Raw genomic sequence first — 6,996 nt, forward strand, 5'->3', positions numbered from 1 at the left:
GATGTGTAGTGCTGCAGCAGCATGGACTGATACCCTGTCAGACAACATTGATCCCCTCGACAGGGATACTGTTTTGCTAACCATCGAACATATAAAAGACGTCGTCTTATATATGCGGGATGCACAGAGGGACATTGGCCTGCTGGCATCTAGAATTAATGCAATGTCCATTTCTGCCAGGAGAGTATTATGGACTCGGCAGTGGACAGGTGATGCTGATTATAAAAAACACATGGAGGTTTTGCCTTATAAGGGTGAGGAATTGTTTGGGGACGGTCTCTCGGACCTCGTATCCACAGCAACTGCTGGGAAGTCGACTTTTTTACCTCAGGTTCCCTCACAGACTAAGAAAGCACCGTATTATCAAGTGCAGTCCTTTCGGCCTCAGAAAGGCAAGCGGGTCAGAGGAGCATCCTTTCTGGCCAGAGGCAAGGGTAGAGGAAAGAAGCTGTACCAGGCAGCCAGTTCCCAGGAACAAAAATCCTCCCCTGCTTCCACTAAGTCCACCGCATGACGTTGGGGCTCCACAGGCGGAGCCAGGTGCGGTGGGGGCGCGTCTCCGAAACTTCAGCAACCAGTGGGTTCGCTCACAAGTGGATCTCTGGGCTGTACAAATTGTATCTCAGGGATTGCTGGAGTTCGAGGCGACTCCCCCTCGCCGTTACCTCAAATCAGCCTTGCCAGCTGCTCCCAGGGAAAGGGAGGTAGTACTGGCGGCAATTCACAAGCTGTACCTCCAGCAGGTGATAATCAAGGTCCCCCTCCTTCAACAGGGACGGGGTTACTATTCCACAATGTTTGTGGTACCGAAACCGGACGGTTCGGTGAGACCCATTCTGAATTTAAAATCCTTGAACACTTATATAAAGAAGTTCAAGTTCAAAATGGAATCGCTCAGGGCGGTTATTGCAAGCCTGGAAGAGGGGGATTTTATGGTGTCGCTGGACATCAAGGATGCTTACTTGCATGTCCCCATTTACCCACCTCACCAGGAATACCTCAGGTTTGTGGTACAGGACTGTCATTACCAATTCCAGACGTTGCCGTTTGGTCTCTCCACGGCACCGAGAATATTTACCAAGGTAATGGCCGAAATGATGATACTCCTTCGGAAGAAGGGAGTTATAATTATCCCGTACTTGGACAATCTCCTCATAAAGGCGAGGTCCAGAGAGCAGTTGTTGGTCAGCGTAGCACTCTCTCAGGAAGTGTTGCAACAGCACGGCTGGATTCTGAATATCCCAAAGTCGCAGCTGATTCCTGCGACGCGTCTGCTTTTCCTGGGCATGTTTCTGGACACAGAACAGAAGAAGGTGTTTCTCCCGGTGGAGAAGGCCCAGGAATTGTCATCTCTGGTCAGGGACCTCCTGAAACCAAAACAGGTGTCGGTGCATCACTGCACGCGAGTCCTGGGAAAGATGGTGGCTTCTTACGAAGCAATTCCCTTCGGCAGGTTCCATGCAAGGATCTTTCAGTGGGATCTGTTAGACAAGTGGTCTGGATCGCATCTCCAGATGCATCGGTTGATCACCCTGTCCCCGAGGGCCAGGGTGTCTCTGCTGTGGTGGCTGCAGAGTGCTCATCTGCTCGAAGGCCGCAGATTCGGCATACAGGACTGGGTCCTGGTGACCACGGATGCAAGCCTCCGAGGTTGGGGGGCAGTCACCTAGGGAAGAAACTTCCAAGGACAATGGTCGAGTTAGGAAACTTCCCTACACATAAATATTCTGGAACTAAGGGCCATTTACAACGCCCTGAGTCAAGCAGAACCCCTGCTTCAAAACCAGCCAGTTCTGATTCAGTCAGACAACATCACGGCAGTTGCCCATGTAAATCGACAGGGCGGCACAAGAAGCAGGATGGCAATGGCAGAAGCCACAAGGATTCTTCGATGGTCGGAGAATCACGTGCTAGCACTGTCAGCAGTGTTCATTCCGGGAGTGGACAACTGGGAAGCAGACTTCCTCAGCAGACACGACCTCCACCCGGAAGAGTGGGGACTTCATCCAGAAGTCTTCAAGCTGATTGTAAATCGGTGGGAACGGCCACAGGTGGACATGATGGCGTCCCGCCTCAACAAAAAGCTAAAAAGATATTGCGCCAGGTCAAGGGACCCTCAGGCGATAGCTGTGGACGCTCTAGTGACACCGTGGGTGTACCAGTCAGTTTATGTGTTCCCTCCTCTGCCTCTCATACCAAGGTACTGAGGATAATAAGAAAAAGGGGAGTAAGAACTATACTCATTGTTCCGGATTGGCCAAGAAGAACTTGGTACCCAGAACTTCAGGAAATGATCTCAGAGGACCCATGGCCTCTGCCGCTCAGACAGGACCTGCTACAGCAGGGGCCCTGTCTGTTCCAAGACTTACCGCGGCTGCGTTTGACGGCATGGCGGTTGAACGCCGGATCCTAAAGCAAAAGGGCATTCCAGATGAAGTCATTCCTACGCTAATAAAAGCTAGGAAGGATGTGACAGCAAAACATTATCACCGCATATGGCGAAAATATGTTGCTTGGTGTGAGGCCAGGAAGGCCCCAACGGAGGAATTTCAGCTGGGTCGATTTCTGCACTTCCTACAGTCAGGAGTGACTATGGGCCTAAAATTGGGTTCCAGAAAAGTCCAGATTTCGGCCCTGTCTATTTTCTTTCAAAAAGAACTGGCTTCACTGCCTGAAGTTCAGACGTTTGTTAAGGGAGTGCTGCATATTCAGCCCCCTTTTGTGCCTCCAGTGGCACCTTGGGATCTCAATGTTGTGTTGGATTTCCTAAAATCACATTGGTTTGAGCCACTTAAAACCGTGGAACTAAAATATCTCACGTGGAAAGTGGTCATGCTGTTTGCCTTGGCTTCGGCCAGGCGTGTGTCAGAATTGGCAGCTTTGTCGTGTAAAAGCCCATATCTGATTTTCCATATGGACAGGGCAGAATTGAGGACTCGTCCACAATTTCTCTCAAAGGTGGTATCAGCTTTTCATTTGAACCAACCTATTGTGGTGCCTGCGGCTGCTCGTGACTTGGAGGATTCCAAGTTTCTGGACGTAGTCCGGGCCCTAAAAATCTATGTTTCCAGGACAGCTGGAGTCAGGAAAACTGACTCGCTATTTATCCTGTATGCAACCAACAAGCTGGGTGCTCCTGCTTCAAAGCAGACTATTGCTCGCTGGATCTGTAGCACGATTCAACTTGCACATTCTGCGGCTGGACTGCCGCATCCTAAATCTGTAAAAGCCCATTCCACGAGGAAGGTGGGCTCTTCTTGGGCGGCTGCCCGAGGGGTCTCGGCTTTACAACTTTGCCGAGCTGCTACTTGGTCGGGTTCAAACACATTTGCAAAATTCTACAAGTTTGATACCCTGGCTGAGGAGGACCTTGAGTTTGCTCATTCGGTGCTGCAGAGTCATCCGCACTCTCCCGCCCGTTTGGGAGCTTTGGTATAATCCCCATGGTCCTTACGGAGTACCCAGCATCCACTAGGACGTCAGAGAAAATAAGAATTTACTCACTGGTAATTCTATTTCTCGTAGTCCGTAGTGGATGCTGGGAGCCCGTCCCAAGTGCGGACTCTCTGCAATACGTGTATATAGTTATTGCTTAACTAAAGGGTTTTGTTATGAGCCATCTGTTAATGAGGCTCATTTGTTGTTCATACTGTTAACTGGGTATAGTTATCACAAGTTGTACGGTGTGATTGGTGTGGCTGGTATGAGTCTTACCCTGGATTCCAAATCCTTTCCTAGTAATGTCAGCTCTTCCGGGCACAGTTTCCCTAACTGAGGTCTGGAGGAGGGGCATAGAGGGAGGAGCCAGTGCACACCAGATAGTACCTAATCTTTCTTTTAGAGTGCCCAGTCTCCTGCGGAGCCCGTCTATTCCCCATGGTCCTTACGGAGTACCCAGCATCCACTACGGACTACGAGAAATAGAATTACCGGTGAGTAAATTCTTATTTTCTCTTACGTCCTAGTGGATACTGGGGTCTTGTACTTTAGAACCATGGGTTATAGATCGGGTCCACTGGAGCCTGGCACTTTAAAACTTTTAGTGTGTTCTGGCTACTTCCCTCTATGCCCCTCCTATCAGACTCAGTTCAGAAAAATGTGCCCGAGGTGCACTTCTCTGGAGCTCCAGAGATTTTTCTTTTAATTTTATTATTTTCAGGTAGATCTGTTTGGCAACCAGGCTACCTGCTTCGTGGGACTTAAGGGCCCCATAAACTAGGATGATAATGGCATTCAGCCCGATAATCGGATGAAATCGGGCATTTTGGAGGTGTTTCCTATCCAATCCGATGCGCGTTCCCGTGAGCATCAGATCGGATTCTCCAGATTGAATGTGATGCACATTCAATCATGTCCGACCCCGCTGGCATGGCTGGGATCACCCACGATACATCTTATGCAAAAGGACAGCATACGATGTATCTTGGGCGATCCTGCCCCCAGGGAAGCTGCCAGGGTGATCGCCTGTGACATGTCAGATGAACATGTTGTGTAAGTGTATGGGGCACTTTAAAGGGGGGACCGAACCAACCTCCTGAAGGTTAATGGTTTGTAATCCCAGCTAACAGGACACTGAGCTCCTGAGGTGCTGATCACACTCCGTTAGTGTGTGTGCCCACGTCGACAGCTAGCCGCCACCCTCTAACAGATGCCGAAGATCCAGATGCGGTGAGTGTTACACCGGGGTCCCAGTTAGCGAGTCCTTGGTGCAGTGTGGGCGGCAAGTCACGCGGTGGTCACAGGCCCGGAGCTGCGGTAGCCGCCGTGGACAAACTGTCTCTGGGCTACAAGCACCACAGTGCTCACTGTCTTAAGACTTTGTGTGGACTGTATATGGATGTATAATGTTATTTCTCTTGCGTCCTAGAGGATACTGGGATCCACATTAGTACCATGGGGTATAGACGGGTCCACTAGGAGCCCTGGGCACTTTAAGAAATCAATAGTGTGCACTGGTTCCTCCCTCTATGCCCCTCCTACCAGACTCAATATAGAAAATGTGCACGGAGGATCCGGTCACGCTTAGGGAAGCTACTGAGGAGATTTTTTGCATTTATTTTCTGTTATTTTACAGGCACTGCTGGGTGGCACCAGCATGCCTGCTTCGTGGGACTTAGGGGGGAGAACGACCCAACTTCCTAAAGAGTTAATGGTCCCGTTTCTCCGCTGACAGGACACTGAGCTCCTGAGGCAGTCATTCGCAAACCCCACCACGGCGAGCGTACTCTCCCGCAGCACGCCGCCACCCCTAACAGAGCCAGAAGAAAGAAGAGTGGTGAGTAGAACGCTGGCGCCCCGGCTAGCGGGTCACCGGCAGTAATGGCAGCACAAGGGTAGGAGCGCAGCGCTGACATGCAGGCTGCGCTCCAGGGCTCAGGAGGACATGCGGTGAGTGTGTCCCGCTGTGAGGGGCGCGCTGAGCCAACAATGAATACCCACACTGGCAAATAGCTTCACAGGGATTTTAACCCTCTGTTAAGCAAACCACAAACCTCAGGCCAGTATAAAATAAAACGGGAAGCTGCGCACCATTATGGGGGCGGGGCTTCACTATGAGCGGATCTAGCAGCTCACCAGCGCCATTTTCCCTCTGCAGCTTACACATCACAGGGAAGCGCAGCTCCTCCACAAAGACTCCATGTCTCCTCAGCGGTGCCAGGGGGTCTTAGAAGGTGGGGGGGTGTTGTAGAATACTCAGCCCTCTTAAGGGACTTAGTGTGGCGACCCAGCTGAGTTTACTTGGCTACAAAGGCGCTGTGTGGCTGGCTCCATTTTCTGTGTCTCCCTGCGGGCTCTGTGTGGGTTAAACTGTGTTTTCACCTTCTGTTTGTGGGCGTGTGTGTGTGTCCCTTCACGTTACCATGTCCAGGGACTGTGTTTCCTGCACAGCAGAATGTCTGTCCTCCCCGGGAGACTCGTTACCATGTACCCAGAATAGTACACATGGGGGGGTCATTCCGAGTTGATCACTATCTGCTGTTGTTCGCAGCGCAGTGATCAGGCTAAAAATCGCGACGTACGGGTACAAAGTCCTTTGTGGTTTTGCACAGGTTCTAGCAATGTTTTCATTCGCGCTGGCGGACGTAAGAAGATTGACAGGAAGGGGGCATTTCTGGGTGTCAACTGACCGTTTTCAGGGAGTGCTTAGAAAAACGCAGGCGTGCCAGGGAAAATGCAGGCGTGGCTGGCCGAACGCTGGGCGGGTGTGTGATGTCAAAAGCCAACCCACCAACGTTAGAATCATCTCACAGGATAAGTAACTACACGGCTGGTCTTGTTTTGCACAAAATGTTTTTGCAGGCGCTCTGCTGCACAAGCGTTTGCACTTCTGCAAAGCGAAAATACACTCCCCGGTGGGCGGCGACAATGCGTTTGCACGGCTGCTAAAAACTGCTAGCGAACGATCAACTCGGAATGACCACCATTCTCAAGCTAGTGAGTCAGAACCGCCATGGTAAGATTCCATTAAGGGGATGATATCTAATATTTCTACTAAATTATCCCATACTGAGAAAGAGACGCAACACTTAAGACTGTCTATGGATGGCCTGATGAATAGAGATTAAGTTCCCATACCAGCGTCTCAGACCCCTGCCATTTGCCCACAAAAGCATACTCTGGCCCAGCTCCTGCAGGCTGATACTGATGACGATACGTCAGATACAGAGGAGGATGAGGTGGATGCGAGTGGGGGGGGATGCAGTCCTGTCACAAGGAATACAGGCCCTGATAGAAGCCATTAGAGATGTCCTGCACATTCCTGACAAGGTGGCGGAGGTAGAGGAGGAATCTTATTTTAATGTAAAAAATAAATCCTCAGCTACTTTTCCAGCATCAAAGGAATTGAATGCTCTGTTTAAGGAATCTTGGGCTAATCCTGACAAAAAGTTTCAGATCCCTAAAAGGTTAATTACATCCTTTCCCTTTCCTCTGGAGGGTAGAAAGAAATGGTGAAACCCACCGATTTTGCACGCATTGGTATCTCGGTTGTCCTGT

This window comes from Pseudophryne corroboree, chromosome 2 (assembly GCF_028390025.1).
Source record: "Pseudophryne corroboree isolate aPseCor3 chromosome 2, aPseCor3.hap2, whole genome shotgun sequence".
In the NCBI taxonomy this organism is placed as follows: Eukaryota; Metazoa; Chordata; class Amphibia; order Anura; family Myobatrachidae; genus Pseudophryne; species Pseudophryne corroboree.